Raw genomic sequence first — 19897 nt, forward strand, 5'->3', positions numbered from 1 at the left:
ATACCAGGTTCTAGTGCAACAGGTTTAATTAAAATCACAAGCTTTCAGTTTGAAAACCCTTTTTTAGGTGAAATGATGAAGGAGCAGTGTTCAAAGCTTGTGATTTTAAAATAAACCTGTTGGACTATAACCAGGTGTCATGTGACCACCTTCAGCTGTGATTTTGAATTTTGTTTATAGCTTGTCTCATGTTGAGCTACTGTTTATTTTCATCTTTTACATTTTTTAAAATTAAAGATATTTTTGTTCTTTATGGTTTTCCCGCTTTCTGAATCACGCATGCGCAGACTAGTCGCCGGCACCAGGTAACACGCATGCGCAACTCCCATGACAGGCGCGTGCGCAGTGCGCCCAGTGACGTCATTACAACATGGCGGCGCCCAGGCGGTGAATCAGCGTCGGAGAAGGGGTCAGGGGTTACAGGTTGGTCCAGCCGTCGGCTCAGGGTCTTGGGGGGCGGACACCCCCCTCTCCCACCCCCCCTACCCCCCCTACCCCCCCACCCTCCTTTCCCACCCTCTCCCTCCCTCCCCCCCCCACCCTCTCCCTCCCTCCCCCCCCACCCTCTCCCTCCCTCCTTCCCCCCCCACACCCCCCCACCCTCCTTCCCCCCCCCCACCCTCTCCCTCCCACCCTCCTTCCCCCCCCCCACCCTCCTTCCCCCCCCCCCACCCTCTCCACCCTCCTCCCCCCCCCACCCACTCCCACCCACCTTCCCCCCCCCACCCTCCTTCCCCCCCCCCCCACCCTCACCCCCCTCCTTCCCCCCCCCACCCTCTCCCACCCACCTCCCCCCCCACCCTCCCCACCCTCCCCCCCCCCACCCCTCCCACCCTCCTTCCCCCCCCACCCTCCCCACCCTCCTCCCCCCCACACCCTCCCCACCCTCCTCCCCCCCCCACCTCTCCCACCCACCTTCCCCCCCCCCCACCCTCCTCCCCCCCCCCACCCTCTCCCTCCCTCCTCCCCCCCCCACCCTCTCCCTCCCCTTCCCCCCCCCACCCACCTTCCCCCCCCACACCCCCCACCCCCTCCCCCCCCCCACCCTCCTCCCCCCCCCCACCCTCTCCCTCCCTCCTTCCCCCCCACACCCCTCCCACCCTCCTCCCCCCCCACCCTCCTTCCCCCCCCCCCACCCTCTCCCTCCCTCCTTCCCCCCCCCCACCCTCTCCCACCCTCCTTCCCCCCCCCACCCTCCTCCCCCCCCCCACCCTCTCCCTCCCTCCTTCCCCCCCCCACCCTCTCCCACCCTCCTTCCCCCCCCCACCCTCTCCCACCCTCCTTCCCCCCCCCACCCTCTCCCACCCTCCTTCCCCCCCCACCCTCTCCCACCCTCCTTCCCCCCCCATCCTCTCCCACCCTCCTCCCCCCCCATCCTCCCCACCCTCCTCCCCCCCCCACCTCTCCCACCCCCCCCCCCCCCATCCTCTCCCACCCTCCTCCCCCCCCCATCCCTCCCACCCTCCTTCCCCCCCCCCACCCTCCTTGCCCCCCCCACCCTCCTTGCCCCCCCCACCCTCCTTCCCCCCCCACCCTCCTTCCCCCCCCCCCACACCACCTTCCCCCCCCCCCACCCTCCTTCCCCCCCCCACCTCCTCCCCCCCCCTCCTCCTTCCCCCCCCCTCCTCCTTCCCCCCCCCCCTCCTCCCCCCCCTCCAACCCCCCCCCCCTCCTCCTCCCCCCCCACCTCCCCCCCCCCCACCCCCCCCCTCCCCCCCCCCCTCCTCCTCCCCCCCCCTCCTTCCCCCCCCCTCCTTCCCCCCCCTTCCCCCCCCTTCCCCCCCCTCCCCCCTTCCCCCCCCCCACCCTCCTCCCCCCCCCCACCCTCCTTCCCCCCCCACCCTCCTTCCCCCCCCCACCCTCCTTCCCCCCCCCCACCCTCCTTCCCCCCCCCCACCCCCTTCCCCCCCCACCCTCCTTCCCCCCCCCACCCTCCTTCCCCCCCCCCCACCCTCCTTCCTTCCCCCCCCACACCCTCCTTCCCCCCCCCCACCCTCCTTCCTTCCCCCCCCCACACCCTCCTCCCCCCCCACACCCTCCTTCCCCCCCCAACCCCCTCCCCCCCCCCCCCACCCTCCTTCCCCCCCTCCCTCCTTCCCCCCCCCCCCCACCCACCTTCCCCCCCCACCCTCCTTCCCCCCCCACCCCCCCCACCCTCCTCCCACCCTCCCCCACCCCCCCCACCCTCCTCCCCCCCCCACCCTCTCCCACCCTCCTCCCCCCCCCACCCTCTCCCACCCTCCTTCCCCCCCCACCCTCTCCCACCCTCCTTCCCCCCCCCACCCTCTCCACCCTCCTTCCCCCCCCACCCTCCTTCCCCCCCCCACCCTCCCCTCCCTCCTTCCCCCCACCCTCCTTCCCCCCCCCCACCCTCTCCCTCCCTCCTTCCCCCCCCCCCCCACCCCTCCCTCTCTCCTTCCCCCCCCCCCACCCTCTCCTCCCTCCTTCCCCCCCCCCACCCTCCCCCACCCTCCTTCCCCCCCCACCCTCTCCCACCCTCCTTCCCCCCCCACCCTCTCCCACCCTCCTTCCCCCCCCCACCCTCTCCCACCCTCCTTCCCCCCCCCACCCTCCATCCCCCCCCACCCTCTCCCACCCACCTCCCCCCCCCACCCTCTCCCACCCTCCTTCCCCCCCCACACCCTCTCCCACCCTCCTTCCCCCCCCCCACCCTCTCCCACCTCCTTCCCCCCATCCTCTCCACCCTCCTCGCCCCCCCCATCCTCTCCCACCCTCCTCCCCCCCCCCATCCTCTCCCACCCTCCTCCCCCCCCCATCCACTCCCCCCTCCTCCCCCCCCACCTCTCCCACCCTCCACCCCCCCCCCCATCCTCTCCCACCCTCCTCCCCCCCCCATCCTCTCCCACCCTCCTCCCCCCCCCATCCTCTCCCACCCTCCTCCCCCCCATCCTCTCCCACCCTCCTTCCCCCCCCCCTCCCCCCCCACCCTCCTTCCCCCCCCACCCCTCCTTCCCCCCCCCCCTCCTTCCCCCCCCCCACCCTCCTCCCCCCCCCCCTCCTTCCCCCCCCCCACCCTCCTTCCCCCCCCCCCACCCTCCTTCCCCCCCCCACCCTCCTTCCCCCCCCCCCTCCTCCCCCCCCCCACCCTCCTCCCTCCCCCCCCCCCCACCCTCCTTCTCCCCCCCCCCCACCCTCCTTCTCCCCCCCCACCCTCCTTCCCCCCCCCGACCCTCCTTCCCCCCCCCACCCTCCTCCCCCCCCCCACCCTCCTTCCCCCCCCCCCCCACCTTCCCCCCCCCCACCCTCCTTCCCCCCCCCACCCTCCTTCCCCCCCCCCACCCTCCTTCCCCCCCCCACCCTACTTCCACCCCCTCCTTCCCCCCCCACCCTCCTTCCCCCCCCCACCCTCCTTCCCCCCCCCACCCTCCTTCCCCCCCCCTCCCTCCCCCCCCCCTCCTTCCCCCCCTTCCCCCCCCTCCTTCCCCCCCCCTTCCCCCCCCCTCCTTCCCCCCCTTCCCCCCCCTCCTTCCCCCCCCCCCTTCCCCCCCCACCCTCCTTCCCCCCCCCACCCTCCTTCCCCCTCCTTCCCCCCCCCACCCTCCTTCCCCCCCCCCCACCCTCCTTCCCCCCCCCACCCTCCTTCCCCCCCCCACCCTCCTTCCCCCCCCCACCCTCCTTCCCCCCCCCCACCCTCCTTCCCCCCCCCCACCCTCTCCCTCTCCCACCCTCCTTCCCCCCCCCACCCTCTCCCTCTCCCACCCTCCTTCCCCCCCCCCACCCTCCCCCCCCACCCTCCATCTCCCCCCCCACCCTCCATCTCCCCCCCCACCCTCCATCCCCCCCCCCACCCTCCATTCCCCCCCCCCACCCTCCATCCCCCCCCCCCCACCCTCCATCCCCCCCCCCCCCACCCTCCATCCCCCCCCCCCACCCTCCATCCCCCCCCCACCCTCCTTCCACCCTCCCCCACCCTCCCCCACCCTCCTTCCCCCCCTCCCCCACCCTCCCCCACCCTCCTTCCCCCCTCCACCCTCTCCCACCCTCCTTCCCCCCCCCACCCTCCTTCCCCCCCCCCCCCACCCTCTCCCACCCTCCTTCCCCCCCCCCCACCCTCTCCCACCCTCCTTCCCCCCGCCCCCACCCGCTCCCACCCTCCTTCCCCCCGCCCCCACCCGCTCCCACCCTCCTTCCCCCCCCCCCACCCTCTCCCACCCTCCTTCCCCCCCCCCCACCCTCTCCCACCCTCCTTCCCCCCCCCCACCCTCTCCCACCCTCCTTCCCCCCCCCCCACCCTCTCCCACCCTCCTTCCCCCCCCCCCACCCTCTCCCACCCTCCTTCCCCCCCCCCCACCCTCTCCCACCCTCCTTCCCCCCCCCCCACCCTCTCCCACCCTCCTTCCCCCCCCCCACCCTCTCCCACCCTCCTTCCCCCCCCCCCACCCTCTCCCACCCTCCTTCCCCCCCCCCCCACCCTCTCCCACCCTCCTTCCCCCCCCCACCCTCTCCCACCCTCCTTCCCCCCCCCCACCCTCTCCCTCCCTCCTTCCCCCCCCCACCCTCTCCCTCCCTCCTTCCCCCCCCCCCACCCTCTCCCTCCCTCCTTCCCCCCCCCCACCCTCTCCCTCCCTCCTTCCCCCCCCCCCACCCTCTCCCTCCCTCCTTCCCCCCCCCCACCCTCTCCCTCCCTCCTTCCCCCCCCCCCCACCCTCTCCCTCCCTCCTTCCCCCCCCCCCACCCTCTCCCTCCTCCTTCCCCCCCCCACCCTCTCCCTCCCTCCTTCCCCCCCCCACCCTCTCCCTCCCTCCTTCCCCCCCCCCACACCCTCCTTCCCCCCCCCCCACCCTCCATCCCCCCCCCCACCCTCCATCCCCCCCCCACCCTCCTTCCCACCCTCCCCCACCCTCCCCCACCCTCCTTCCCCCCTCCACCCTCTCCCACCCTCCTTCCCCCCCCACCCTCCTTCCCCCCCCCACCCTCTCCCACCCTCCTTCCCCCCCCCACCCTCTCCCACCCTCCTTCCCCCCCCCCACCCTCTCCCACCCTCCTTCCCCCCCCCACCCTCCTTCCCCCCCACCCTCTCCCACCCTCCTTCCCCCCCCCCCACCCCCCCCCACCCTCCTTCCCCCCCCCACCCTCTCCCACCCTCCTTCCCCCCCCCCACCCTCTCCCTCCCTCCTTCCCCCCCCCACCCTCTCCCTCCCTCCTTCCCCCCCCCCACCCTCTCCCTCCCTCCCCCCCCCCACCCTCTCCCTCCCTCCTTCCCCCCCCCACCCTCTCCCTCCCTCCTTCCCCCCCCCCACCCTCTCCCTCCCTCCTTCCCCCCCCCCCCATCCTCTCCCTCCCTCCTTCCCCCCCCCACCCTCTCCCTCCCTCCTTCCCCCCCCCCACCCTCTCCCTCCCTCCTTCCCCCCCCCCCACCCTCTCCCTCCCTCCTTCCCCCCCCACCCTCCTTCCCCCCCCCCCTCCTTCCCCCCCCCCCCCCTCACCTCCCTCCTTCCCCCCCCACCCTCTCCCTCCCTCCCCCCCCCCCACCCTCTCCCTCCCTCCTTCCCCCCCCACCCTCCCTCCTCCTTCCCCCCCCCCACCCTCTCCCTCCCTCCTTCCCCCCCCCCACCCTCTCCCTCCTCCTTCCCCCCCCCCACCCTCTCCCTCCCTCCTTCCCCCCCCCCCACCCTCTCCCTCCCTCCTTCCCCCCCCCACCCTCCTTCCCCCCCCCCCCACCCTCCTTCCCCCCCCCCACCCTCCTTCCCCCCCCCACCCTCCTTCCCCCCCCCCCACCCTCCTTCCCCCCCCCCACCCTCCTTCCCCCCCCCCCCACCCTCCTTCCCCCCCCCACCCTCCTTCTCCCCCCCCAACCTCCTTCTCCCCCCCCCACCCTCCTTCTCCCCCCCCCCCACCCTCCTTCTCCCCCCCCCCACCCTCCTTCTCCCCCCCCCCACCCTCCTTCCCCCCCCCCCTCCTTCTCCCCCCCCCCACCCTCCTTCCCCCCCCACCCTCCTTCCCCCCCCCCTTCCCCCCCCCACATCGAGGGGCCCTTCATCCCATCGAATCTAACCACCTTTTATCTGATTTGGTTGCACCACATTTATGTCTAACCCCAATAATGTTTCATTGTTTACTAATCAAGAATCTATCTACTGCTCTCTTAAAAGCATTCTGGAGGGCTCTGCTTCTGTCCCTTTTAGGGAAGAGCATTCCTAGGACTCGAGATCTTTTGCTTGGAAAGATATCTTCTTAACTCTGTCTGAAATGAGTGAACCCCTGCTTCAAACAATAATCCTTACGTCTTGTTTTCTGGATTACAAGAGAAAACATCCTTTCCACCTCGACTCTGTCAGAACCCCTCAGGATCATCTTGTTATTTTAATCAACCTGTTCGGATTTGTTATGACAAACATTCTGGACAATTAGGATTTAAACTCTGACTTTCTTGCTCCCTCAGGATCTTCAGTGTTTCAATCAAGTCACCTCTGACTCTAAGCTCTAGTGAATATAATGTGTCTGTCCAACATTTCCTTATGAGTTCACCTGGTTTTCCACATCAACTGCATTTACTGCCCAGACAATTGCAATCAAAGTTTGGGTGAAGATTTGTAGCTCGGGTGCTCGTTGTTTCTGTTCGCTGAGGTGGAAATTTTTGTTGCAAACGTTTCGTCCCCTGTCACTGTGGTATTGCTTACTGTTATTGGTTTCAGGCTCCAAAGATGCCAGAAATTGAAATAATTATTCTGTAGAAAGTATGTTTTATTTTGTAGTTGGGTATACATTTACAGGAACAAGTTTTGTTCATTGAAGTGTTCAGATCTTGTGTGTAGTGGTGAATATGCAGCAAGCAAAGTGTCCAAGGAAGCAGCAAGGTGATTGAAGAGGAGGCAGCAGGTAGACAATGTTAGCTGCAGTGCACATGTAGCTGTGGCTGGATTGGGGTGCTCATTTCAAGTATTAGTACCACAAAGCATTTTCCAATGTGGGTACAAGACAGTGGTGTTCATTGAGTGAAACTTCTCTGAACTACTGCTTTCAACATAGTTACAGCATTCTCTAAATAAGAAAACCGATACTGTGCACAGTGATCAAGATGTGTACCCTGTACAAACATATCATACTCTCCCTACTTCAGTCTACATTTTCCTTTGTTTTAAGCTTTTTTATTTAGTTGTTCTACCTGTATACTAACCTTTTGCAATACATGCATGACATGTAGATCTCACTTCTTCTGAGCTCTGCCACCTCTCACCATTTAGATAATATACTTTTGTATCTTTCTGCCAAAATGGACAACTTCATATTTTCCCATGTTCTACTGCATTTGCCAGATCCTTGCCCAATCACCTAACCTATCTATATCCCTTTGTAGGCTTCTATGTCCTCTGCACAATCATTTTCCTACCTATGTGTCATCAGCAAATGTAGCTTTTTATTCATTTACAGTGTCGCCCTTCCTCCCTCCTCCCCCCCCCCCCACCCATTTCAGTCGAAGCAAAACACTTGGAGACACAGTATAGTTTTACCTCCTCCATCTTTATTCCAGGCTCTGGAGGGAGAGAGAAAAATTGCCCATAAGCACAGGAACATGAGTTCACTGTCTTCTCTTGCTGAATTATTTTACAGGGAGGAGCATCCAGATAATGCCACTTACATATTGATTGGGTGACTGTTACAATCAGCGAGTGTCAACGTAAAGATTAAGCCATATCTGTTACACAATTAATGTTCTTAATCTTAACTGGCTTCACATAATGGATAGTTTTCCCCTTGTTAACTGACTTTCCATACTGAATGCTTCCAATACTGTTAAATGGTTGTACATAATGACAAAATGTTCACCAGTAAAGTTCTTAAATCTACAGCCCTTAGTGACCACTCCATCCCCTCCAAGTCGAATGGAAATGAGCCAGTTCTCCAAAGTCTCCTTCAGTAAAGTCCAACCTGAAAACAAAATCCAGGCTGTCCTTGCATCATCACTCCACGGAGAAATCTGAATTCTTGAATAAGGTCAGTTAAATGCTTCACAAAATTGACAAGACTTCTATCCTTGCAGAGATGCTTCAGATGGAGGATACCAGCGCATCTCGGTGAACGCAGCATTCTTTGCTGCATCTGCCCCCACTCTGCTGTTAAATGTAACAAAAATAACTGGCTGCTGGGATGTTAGCTCAATAAGTGAACCTTCATATCCCTTAAATGATTGAAAGACAAGGTAAAGCTCACATGGTTTAATGTCCAGAGGAAGGCCACTGACAAAACGTGTACCAACCTCTTCACTGTTTGTTGGCTTCTTCACTTTTCGTGCTCGTGACTGAGGAGCTGATTGAATCATTGGATCAGGTTGTGGAGGGTGGGTGGTGATCCGAAGGTGAGCTTTACCTGTGAATGGGGAAACTCTAGAGACGATGTTAGCTGCTGCAAGTATCTCTACATTTCCTCTCTCATTCCTTCCTTGCCAATGTGGATATCAGTATGAAGACAGTCACACATTTAACTACACCAAATTGTGCCTGCCAACTTCAACATTCTTTGAGGGTGGCATGGTAGCTCAGTGGTTAGCACTGCTGCCTCGCAGCGCCAGGGACCTGGGTTCAATTTCATCCTCAGGTGACTGTCTGTGTGGAGTTTGCACGTTCTCCCCGTGGCTGCGTGAGTTTCCCCTGGGTGCTCCGGTTTCCTCCCACAATCCAAAGATGTGCAGGTTAGGTGGATTGGCCCAAGTTAAATTATCCATAGTGTTAAGTGCATGAGTAGTAAATGGGTCTGGGTGGGTTACTCTTTGGAGGGTCGATGTGGACTTGTTGGGCCGAAGGGACTGTTTCTGCCCTGGAGGGAATCTAATTCTTTGAATTCTTGAAGTCTATTACTCTATTCACTATTTATGACATTATCAAGTTTTATACAATCTATAAACTTCTAAATTGTACTGCCTAAACAATCCAGTCAATTATAAACAACAATAAATGATCCTAAAATCAAACCGTCGTGTGACCCCATTCAGGTTAGTCAAAAATTAATTTCCTTTAACAAATGAATACTTGGCTAATGTGAAAGCTGTCAGGAAAAATATTTCACAAGTCTGGAACAGCAAGAAAACAACAAAATGTTTCCTGTGTTTTAGCAACTGAAGAGGCAGCTTCAGTTCAGATTTAAATCTCAAATATTCATGGGAAAGAAATGCTGAATATACTAAAATATGTTCCCCAAATAAAACAGTCGGAATTAGAGTTGCAACTTTGGTAGAGATCAGCATTCTTTGAATTTGCAATATGAAGGGGGCCAATGAAGTCTTAACACTAATTAACAGGACTGAAACAGCTCAGCCTCAGGTTCTAATATTCTCTAAAATCTTTACAAAACATCAAACTCAAAATACACTCTTCTCTTTGTGAACTCTCTGCATTAAAAACACAGCAGCAAAGATATTTTAAGACAATACTGTCATCTGGCCAACGCATGACCACTGTCCCAACTGTTTTCTTTTAAACAGGTATTGTAGAATTTCAAACAAATCAGGGACTCAAGGCACTCAATCAATTTGTTTTAAGGTTAAAGTTTGATCATTTTAAAAAAGGTCATAATATTGTACAATTTCAATGTAAAAACTAAATCTACCCCATTACATAGCACACAAAACACACTGAATTGAGATCTTGATTCAAACAACACAAAAGTTACTTAAAAGGATTTTCCGAACCAGTATTTTAAAAAACCAAAATTTTTAAACATCAAACACTCTCAGCATGGCACAGATTACATTGAAACTTTCCTTTTCATACCAATTATTAGTATAACTTAATTTCAGCGTTTCTCATTTTTTTGCATCCTCTCACTGAAATGACACTTATGAAAAGAAAAAGCCCTCTCGGTGGACCACATGGAACCGCAATCCAAGCCACTCTCTTCCCTCAGAACAAAGACTCGCAGAGCCTCAAATTTCAACTAAGGGACTTTAACCCTTTCTCACTTCACTCCCCACGGGGGCTCAAATCCCACTTAAACACAGAAACTTGAACCCCACTTAAACGCAGAGAACCCGAATCCTGCTTAAACACAGAGAGCTTGAACCTCAGCATAGCGCAGAGAATCTGAACCTCAAATTAACCTACCCATGGGGACTTGAACCCCAGTACCACGCAGAGGACTCAAACCTCAATTACACCCCCTTCCCCCCCAACGCAGCACAGAGGACTCGAACCTTTGCCTGCGGTGCGTTTGGGAAACTGTGTCTCTCGACTGACTTAATTACCGTTCAAGGAATCCATAGAATAGAGTGATCGAGGGAGGGCACCATCTCCAGCACACAGGAATATCGAGAGGGACCAAGGTTTAATATATTACCTTGCGGGCCCGTCCATCTTGAGACACTGATGTTCCAGGCTATCGCTGGCACCGTCCGATCATAACTATTCGTTTGGATCCTGCTAACTACACCAATATTGTAGTTTTCCCCCCCTGCAGTCGAAGCAAAATGCTCAGAAACTCAGTATACGTTTACCTCCTTTATCTTTATTCTGGGCCCTGGAGGAAAAGAGAACAGTTGCTCATGTGCATAGTGACATGTGTTCTCGGTCTTCTCTGGAATAGCAGTTTCTTAATGAATGATATAGTCATTTTACAGGGAGGCGCATCAAGATAAGGCCACATACATATTGATTGGGTGGCCGTTACAATCAGCGAGTGTCAATAGTAAAGATTAAACCATCTGCTGTTACACAATTAATGTTCTTAACCTTAACTGGCTTCACATAATGTATACTTTTCCCCTTGTTAAACTGACCTTACATACTGAATACTTCTAATATAATGACTGTTCTTCCACCTTGTTAACCCATTACCCTTGCCTCCAGCACCCCATTGTTAACTGCAAGTTCTTATCTGATCTGAGTCATGCTCAGCTGAACCTCTTGTTTTACAAAACTCAGAACTTAACTCTTTCCCTAGTTGCTCATACCCTATATACGTTCTCAACAGGATGAGGGCCACCATACCTTTGGTCCATTTATTCAATTAATTTATCTAAAAGTTAAGAATTGTTCCCTGAGATACACCGATCATTACATATGACCAACAGAAAACGATTCACTTATGGCCATGGTTTACTTTCTGTTAACAAGCCAATTTCCTCTCTGTGCAATATGTTATCCCTCCTCCAACATGCACTGTGTGTTCTTTTTATTTACAGTAACTTTGTGGATATCATAAAATATCTTCTGGAAATCTAATATGGTACATCCACCTGTTCCCATTTATCTATTGCACATCTTACCCCCGCTGATTGGTTAAATGTGATTTCCTTGCACTAAATCATGTTGGCTTTGCCTGATTAACTTGAACTTTTCAGTGTCCTGCCATGATGTACTGGTAGCTTCTAAAATCTCCCCAGTAATAGATGTTAAGCTGACTGTCCTGTAGTTTTCTGCCTGTTCTGTTTGAATAAAACAGGAATATTTGCTATTTTCCAATCTGATGGAATTTTTTCTGAATTTAGGGCATTTTGTAAAATTAAAACCAATGCACCAACTGATTCCCTTTTTATTCAAGACCAGAGGATGAAGTCCATCAGGATCCAGGCACTTGTCTGTGTGCAGCTCCAACAATGTGCTCAACATCACTTCCCTGATGATTGTGATTTTCTTGAGTTGTGCCCTTTCATTTGCTGACTTCCAGGGACATTTTCCATCATTTATACTCTCAATGACCCTCACCCTTTCACTGAAAAGAACTTCCTTCTTCTGACAGTGATACTCCCACCCTGACTGAAGCAGAATGTATTACTCATCAGCGCTTAACGTCACTTCACTCAAGGTATTTGACCAGGTGGAGCAGGGTTGTTCAGTTTATCTTGGCTCAGCCAGTCTTGCAAAACAAGATTCCAACTAGATTTTTAACTGAAGGACCTTTTGTATTCACTGTTGAAGGTGCCTTAGTGAGTTGCTGTGGTGCTTAATGCTGTCATTGTTGTGTTGCTGATGCAGGGTGTAAATGTTGCAGGCAGCAGATGTGGTGCTTATCAGGTGGGTAGCTTTATTCCTGATCATGCCAAACGTGTTCAGTGTAATTGGAGCTGCACTTATCCAGGCAAGTGCAGAGGATTCTAATATAGTTAAGTATCAAAGTGTAATTTGTGCCTTTAGATGGTGGATGGGTTTTGGGTGTTCACACGATGAGTTACTCGCCAAAGAACCTCAGCTTCTGATCTACATTGGTAGTGACTGTTTGTTTAGCTAGTCCAGTTAACTTTCTGATCAGTGGTGATCCTCAATATGTGATGGTGTAAAATTGTAATGACAATGTTATTGAATGTCAAAATGTGAACAGACATACTTGCCATCATTAAAATTCTGCGGCTAGCTATTTATCTGATGCTTAACTCGGCCTTCCACTTCCATGCTGCCTTCTGGAGAAAGAAATACTTTTCAATGCTGCAAACCTGGGTAATGTTTGCAGAAGGACTTTCCATTATAACTTCTGACTGCAAAGGACCTACATTTGTGTTCACTAATCATTTTCTCTTCAGTTACCTGTAGTAGCTTTTACAATCAATTTGTATGTTCCCCACAATCTTTCTCTCATACTCTATTTCCCCTTCTTAATTAATTGCTTTGTCCTCCTCCAATGAAATCTAAACTGCTTCGATCCTGAGGGTCTACTGCTTTTCTTTCAGCCAATTTGCATGTCCCTTCCTTTGATCTAATTTCCCATATTAGCGATGGTTGGCCACCTTTTCTGTTTTTTTTTGTTAATTCACAAAGGACTAGTGTTGCAGGTAAAGGATTCCCTCACTCTGAGTGAGAAGCTAGCTAGCCAACAGGAAACAGAACAAAATAAACATTTTCTCAATCTTGAGTGCTGCCAGGAAGCAGGACAAAAGGATTTCAACTAACCAATCCCAAAATTAGCTGGGGTAGTAATCCAGAGGCCTCAGGGTCTGGGACATGGTCTCACATCTCATCAGGGCAGCTAGTAGAATTGGAATTCAAGCCATAAATCTGCAATATGAAGCAACTCTCCACGATGAGAGAGCATGGAACTATTGTCGTAAATCCAATCCAAACTGGTTCACTAGACGAGAAATGACAAACTGTCAAGCTCCTGGGAGGTGTTAGGGGTGGGGGTGGAGTGGGAGGGTTTGGGGGCTCTTTACTCACTGGCTGCTTTGGTTGGTGGAAACATTACAAAGGACAGCGCCCCTTGTGGATACCTTTCTGCCAGATCCAAAGGAGTTTATGTTTCATGAGGAGCCAGTTTAACCAGGCTTTCTTGAGTTAACAAATGAGTGAGATTATTAATTATTAAAAGCGAGAACAATAAAGCCACACAGATTAGGAATAAGAAGCGAGTCCAAAAAAAGACAAGTGGTAAACAATCAGTAAATCAGTCTGAAACAAAAATAGAAATTGCTGGAAAAGCTCAGCAGGGCTGGCAGCCTCTGTGAAGAGAAATCAGAGTGAACGTTTCGAATGTGGTGACTCTTCTTCAGAACTGATGGTAGCTTGGAAAATGTTGGTTTATAAGCAGAAGGTAGGGTGGTAGGAGGGTGAAAGTAAGTAAATGATAGGTAAGGATAGAACCCAGAGAGAGAGAGAGAACAGTTGGACAGATAAAGGAGTTGATAATGCTCTGGCTGGGAGGGTGAATAGCTGTTAGTGGCTAACAATAGGTAGTGTGTAATGGTAAACTATGTGATAAGGTCTGGTTGTGTGGGGTAGGGGGCTAGACCATGGGGGAGTTCAGGCCCGAAAACTATTGAACTCCATATTGAATCTGGAGGGCTGGAGAGTGTCCAGGGGGGAAATGAGATGTTGTTCTACCAGCTTGAGCTGAGCTTCACTGGAGCACTGCAGCAAGCCTGAGACAGATGTTGGCCAGGGAACAGGGTGGGGCGTTAAAGCGGCAGGAAACTGGAAGCTCAGAGTCTTTTTTTGTAGACAGAATGTAGATGTTCTGCAAAGCAGTCACCCAGTCAATGCTTCATTTCCCTAATGTAGAGGAGACCACATTGGGCACAGTGAATGCAGTCAACAATATTGTAAGAAGTTGTTGTGGTTCTGTTCGCCGAGCTGGAAGTTTTTATTGCAAACGTTTCGTCCCCTGGCTAGGCGACATCATCAGTGCTTGGGAGCCTCCTGCGAAGCGCTTCTTTGATGTTTCCTCCGGTGTTTATAGTGGTCTGTCCCTGCCGCTTCCGGTTGTCAGTTTCAGCTGTCCGCTGTAGTGGTTGGTATATTGGGTCCAGGTCGATGTGTTTGTTGATGGAGTTTGTGGATGAATGCCATGCCTCTAGGAATTCCCTGGCTGTTCTCTGTCTGGCTTGCCCTATGATGGTAGTGTTGTCCCAGTCGAATTCTTGTTGCTTGTTGTCTGTGTGTGTGGCTACTAAGGATAGCTGGTCGTGTTGTTTCGTGGCTAGTTGATGTTCATGTATGCAGGTAGTTAGCTGTCTTCCTGTTTGTCCTATATAGTGTTTTGTGCAGTCCTTGCATGGTATTTTGTACACTACATTAGTTTTGCTCATGTTGGGTATCGGGTCCTTCGTTCTGGTGAGTTGTTGTCTGAGCGTGGCTGTTGGTTTGTGTGCTGTTATAAGTCCTAGGGGTCGCAGTAGTCTGGCTGTCAGTTCCGAGATGCTCCTGATGTATGGTAGTGTGGCTAGTCCTTTTGGTTGTGGTATGTCCTCGTTCCGTGGTCTTTCTCTTAGACATCTGTTGATGAAGTTGCGCGGGTATCCGTTTTTGGCGAATACCTTGTATAGGTGTTCCTCTACTTCTTTTTGCAGTTCTGGTGTACTGCAGTGTGTTGTGGCCCTTTTGAATAGTGTCCTGATGCAGCTTCGTTTGTGCGTATTGGGGTGGTTACTTTCATAGTTTAGGACTTGGTCTGTGTGTGTGGCTTTCCTGTATACCTTTGTGGTGAATTCTCCGTTCGGTGTTCTCTGTACCATCACGTCTAGGAATGGGAGTTGGCTATCCTTTTCTTCTTCTCTCGTGAATCGGATTCCTGTGAGTGTGGCGTTGATGATCTGGTGTGTTTTTTTTATTTCCGTGTTTTTAATGATTACAAATGTGTCATCGACATATCTGACCCAGAGTTTGGGTTGAAGCCACACACACAGACCAAGTCCTAAACTATGAAAGTAACCACCCCAATACACACAAACGAAGTTGCATCAAGACACTATTCAAAACGGCCACAACACACTGCAGTACACCAGAACTGCAAAAAGAAGAGGAACACCTATACAAGGTATTCGCCAAAAACGGATACCCGCGCAACTTCATCAACAGATGCCTAAGAGAAAGACCACGGAACGAGGACATACCACAACCAAAAGGACTAGCCACACTACCATACATCAGGAGCATCTCGGAACTGACAGCCAGACTACTGCGACCCCTAGGACTCGTAATGGCACACAAACCAACAGCCACTCTCAGACAACAACTCACCAGAACGAAGGACCCAATACCCAACATGAGCAAAACTAATGTAGTGTACAAAATACCATGCAAGGACTGCACAAAACACTATATAGGACAAACAGGAAGACAGCTAACTATCCGCATACATGAACATCAACTAGCCACGAAACGACACGACCAGCTATCCTTAGTAGCCACACACGCAGACAACAAGCAACAAGAATTCGACTGGGACAACACTACTATCATAGGGCAAGCCAGACAGAGAACAGCCAGGGAATTCCTAGAGGCATGGCATTCATCCACAAACTCCATCAACAAACACATCGACCTGGACCCAATATACCAACCACTACAGCGGACAGCTGAAACTGACAACCGGAAGCGGCAGGGACAGACCACTATAAACACCGGAGGAAACATCAAAGAAGCGCTTCGCAGGAGGCTCCCAAGCACTGATGATGTCGCCTAGCCAGGGGACGAAACGTTTGCAACAAAAACTTCCAGCTTGGCGAACAGAACCACAACAACGAGCACCCAAGCTACAAATCTTCGCACAAACTTTGAATTGTAAGAAGTGCTGCTTCACCTGGACAGTGTTTGGGCCCTTGGATACTGAGGTGGGAAATGGGCAGGTGTTACACCTTAGGCGGTTGGAGGAGGTGTTGGGAGTGAAGGAGTGTCCTGGAGGAAATGGTGCCTGCGGAAGGCAGACAAGGGAGGGGAGGGGAATATTGTCTGGTGGTGGTATCTTGCTGGAGTTGGGGGAAATGGAGGCTGATGATCTTCTGGATGTGAATACTGGTGGGATGGTAGGTTACAAGGGGAACACTGTCACTGTTGTGGGAGGGAAGAGAGGGGGTGAGGGCGGAAGTGCAGGAGATGGGTTGGATCCGGTTGAGGGCCCTGTCTACAATGACACTGGGGAATCCTCAGTTGAGGAAGAAGGTGGACATTTTGGAGGCCCCTTTGTCTAAGTTTGTCTAATCAGAATTTATGAGAAGGAAACGGAGGAACTGGGAGAATGGAATAGAGGCTTTACAGGAAGCAGGGTGTGAGGATGTATAGTTCAGGGAGCTGTGGGAGTTGATGTGTTTATACTAAAATGAGGGCAGGATGGAAATTGGAAGCAAAATTGCTGAATGTTTCCAATTCCAGATGAGACAGGGAAACAGCGCTGATGACATTGATTCAGCGGAGAAAGAGTTGTGGGTGGGGGCTGGAATAGAATTGGAACAAAGATTCCCCCCCCCCCCCCGCCCAACAAAGACAGGCATAACTGGGGCCCATGCGTGTACTCATGGCCACCCCTCTAACCTGAAGAAAATGAGAGGAGTTAGAAAAGATGAGTTATTTATGAAGGGTTGGCAGTGAAACGTTGATAGTTTGATTTGAGATCACCTTTATACACCGCCTCTCCAAAGATTGTGTTATCCTCCCTGGCATTGAGAGGAATGAGACAGTATTTACTTGAAACAAAAATTGAAGGGCTTGACAGGATCAGCACAATAATATCTAGAACATGCCTAAGTATAAATGAGAGATTTCTTCGCTGAGGGTTGTGAAGTTTCGGTATTCTTTATTCCAGAGAACTGAATACTACATCATTGAGTCTATTCAAAACTGGGCTCCATAGATTGCTGGGTACACGGAGTTGAGGAGTATGGGAAGAGTTCAAGTGCGTGGTGCTAAAGTAGATAGAGTCATAGAGATGTAAGCGCAGAAACAGACACTTCGGTCCAACCCATCCATGCCAACCACATATCCCAACCTAATCTAGTTCCACCTGCCAGCATCCGGCCCATATCCATCCAAACCTTTCCTATTCCTATACCCATCCAAATGCCTTTTAAATGTTGTAATTGTACCAGCCTCCACCACTTCTTCTGGCAGCTCATTCCATACACGTACCATCCTCTGTGTGAAAAAGTTGCCCCTTAGGTCTCTTTTGTATCTTTTCCCTCTCACCCTAAACCTATGCCCTCTAGTTCTGGATTCCCCCACCCCAGGGAAAATATAGAGGTTTACAAAATTATGAGGGGCATGGATAAGATAAATAGACAAAATATTTCCCTGGGGTGGGGGAATCCTCTCAGCCTCTAACGCTCCAGGGAAAATAGTCCCAGCCTGTTCAGCCTCTCCCTATAGCTCAAATCCTCCAACCCTGGTAACATCATTGTAAATCTTTTCTGAACCCTTTCAAGTTTCACAACATCCTTCCGATAGGAAGATCAGAATTGCACGCAACACTTGTCTAACCAATGTCCTGCACAGCCGCAACATGACCTCCCAACTCCTGTACTCAATACTCTGACCGACAAATGAAAGCATACCAAAAGCCGCCTTCACTATCCTATCTACCCGCAACTCCACTTTCAAGGAGCTATGAACCTGCCCTCCAAGGTCTCTTTGTTCAGCAACACTCCTTAGGACCTTACCATTAAGTGTATAAGTCCTGCTAAGATATGCTTTCCCAAAATACAGCATCTCGCATTTATTTGAATTAAACTCCATCTGCCACTTCTCAGCCCATTGGCCCATCTGATCAAGATCCTTTGTAATCTGAGGTAACCTTCTTCGCTGTCCACTACACCTCCAATTTTGGTGTCATCTGCAAACTTACTAACTATACCTCCTATGTTCATATCCAAATCATTTATATAAATGATGAAAAATAGTGGACCCAGCACTGATCCTTGTGGCACTCCACTGGTCACAGGCTTCCAGTCTGAAAAACAACCCTCCACCACCACCCTCTGTCTTCTACCTTTGAGCCAGTTCTATATCCAAATGGCTAGTTCTCCCTGCGTTCTGTGAGATCTAACCTTGCTAACCAGTCTCCCACGGGAACCTTGTTGAACGCTTTACTGCAGTCCATATAGATCACATCTATCGCTCTGCCCTCATCAATCCTCTTTGTTACTTCCCAAAAAAAACTTAATCACGTTCATGAGACATGATTTCCCACGCACAAAGCCATGTTGACTATTCCTAATCAGTCCTTGCCTTTCCAAATACATGTACATCCTGTCCCTCAGGATTCCCTCCAACAACTTGCCCACCACTGCCGTCAGGCTCACTGGTCTATAGTCCCCTTATCCTTGCCACCTTTCTTAAACAGTGACACCACGTTAGCCAACCTCCAGTCTTCCGGCATCTCACCTGTGACTATCGATGATATAAATATCTCACCAAGAGGCCCAGCAATCACTTTTCTAACTTCCCACAGAGTTCTAGGGTACACCTGATCAGGTCCTGGGGACTTATCCATCTTTATGCGTTTCAAGACATCCAGCATTTCCTCCTCCGTAATTTGATGAACCAGATCTTGTTGTAGATCAGAACACACTCCAAGGGCTGCTCGAGATCCTATCCCTTGTGCTGTTCTGTGCTGTGTCAATGTTTTTGCCACTTATCTGCCCAAATTTGAATGTTGTACAGGTCTTGCTGCATGCGGGCATATGGACTACTTCATTGAATACAGTGTAATCATCAGGGAACATCGCCACTTATGACCTTATGATGAAGTGGAGGTCACTGAAGGAGCAGCTAATGACACTTGAGCCCAGGACACTACCCTTGGGAACTCCTACAGTGATGACCTAAGGAGACGATTGGTCTCTTTCAACACAACCTTCTTCCTTAAACTAGGTATGCTTCCAACCGACGGAGAGGTTTCCCCCATTACCCGTTGACTTCAGTTTTGGTTACTCCTTGACTGGGAGGAGAAAGTGAGGTCTGCAGACGCTGGAGATCAAAGCTGAAACTTTATTGCTGGAACAGCACAGCAGGTCAGGCAGCATCTAGGGAACAGAAGATTCGACGTTTCGGGCACATGCCCGATTCCTGAAGAAGGGCATGTGCCCGAAACGTCGAATCTCCTGTTCCCTGGATGCTGCCTGACCTGCTGTGCTGTTCCAGCAATAAAGTTTCAGCGTTACTCCTTGACTCCATACTCAGTCACCTGCTGTTTTGATCTAAAGGGCAGTCACTCTCATCTCATCTCCAGAGTTCACCATCTTTGTCTGTGTTTGAACCAAGGCTGTACTGGGGCCTGGAGTTGAAGGTCCCTAGCTACGAGACTTGACTCCTCAGGTTTCTCATATGAGGAGAGATTGAGTCGACTGCTCCTGTATTTGCTGGAGTTTAGAATTATGAGTGGAGATCTTGTTGATATCGATAAAATCCTGATTGGGCTAGGCAGATTGGATGCAGGAACAGTGTTTCCCTTGGTCCGGAAGTCCGGAACCGGGAGACTCCGTCTTGGGACATATGCTAGGCCATTTCACATTGAGATGAGGAGACGTTTCTTCACTAAGAGGGTGGTAAACTTGTGAAATTTCCTAATGCAGAACACTGCTAGGGCCAATTTACTAAATAAATAGATATTTAGAAGCCAGAGGAGTGGAGGTGTTTGGGCGTAAAGCAAAGTTAAAAATCACACAACACCAGGCTATAGTACAACAGGTTTATTTGGAAGGTCACAGCTTCCGCAACGCTTAGTACTTCCTTCAAAATGAACTAAA

General features: G+C 52.9%; 1 protein-coding gene across 2 annotated transcripts in view; it reads left to right on the top strand.

The window, feature by feature from the left end:
- Positions 1-377: 377 nt before the first annotated feature.
- Positions 378-19897, top strand: part of xpnpep1 (X-prolyl aminopeptidase (aminopeptidase P) 1, soluble) — a 102366-nt gene continuing 82846 nt past the window's right edge. Inside the window, exons 1-2 of one of the 2 annotated variants that reach the window (XM_087998716.1) lie at positions 378-423; positions 18813-19022. The gene's annotated coding sequence lies outside the window, so the exon portion shown is untranslated. The remainder of the gene's footprint in view (positions 424-18812; positions 19023-19897) is intronic. The other variant, XM_087998717.1, reaches the window with a different exon arrangement.

Source organism: Chiloscyllium plagiosum, unplaced genomic scaffold, assembly GCF_037043375.1.
Source record: "Chiloscyllium plagiosum isolate Xiang-an unplaced genomic scaffold, Cpla_swu_hap1 HiC_scaffold_22, whole genome shotgun sequence".
NCBI lineage: Eukaryota > Metazoa > Chordata > Chondrichthyes > Orectolobiformes > Hemiscylliidae > Chiloscyllium > Chiloscyllium plagiosum.